The sequence below is a fragment of the Acinonyx jubatus genome, chromosome B2 (genome assembly GCF_027475565.1).
Source record: "Acinonyx jubatus isolate Ajub_Pintada_27869175 chromosome B2, VMU_Ajub_asm_v1.0, whole genome shotgun sequence".
NCBI lineage: Eukaryota > Metazoa > Chordata > Mammalia > Carnivora > Felidae > Acinonyx > Acinonyx jubatus.
In genome coordinates, this window is record NC_069385.1 from 46,147,209 (window position 1) to 46,147,685 (window position 477).

Consider the following 477-nt stretch of genomic DNA (forward strand, 5'->3'; position numbering starts at 1 on the left):
CTTCATAGCACCTATCATGATCAGTTCGTTTCCTTGTTTATTTTCTGCCTCATTAGCATGTAAGCTTCAAAGGGTGTTCATTTTGTATATTTTGAAGACTTCTGCAGCCCCAGTTCCAAGCAAAATGCCTTTCGAATAGACACTCGCTATATATTTATTGAATGAAATGAAAACTGAACCCTAAAAATAAGGTGTGTGTGATCTTGTAACCTTGAGGCACGAACTCATCTTAGTTATCCTCCATCTGTGGAGCATAGTTTGGATTTTGGAACGTAGCAGGATTATAAGCCCTTTATCGATACACAGCGGTAGTCAGGCCCTAGGTTATTATGGATTCGTGTAATGTCCTAGGACCCGTCGTACGAATTCATTCTGAAAATTCTCAGAGCCTCGCGTGCCTCTTAGTAAGAGTCCGAACCCGGGAAAGAGGATGCAAAAAGACTACAACTCCCAGAAAACACTACAACCCAGACTGGC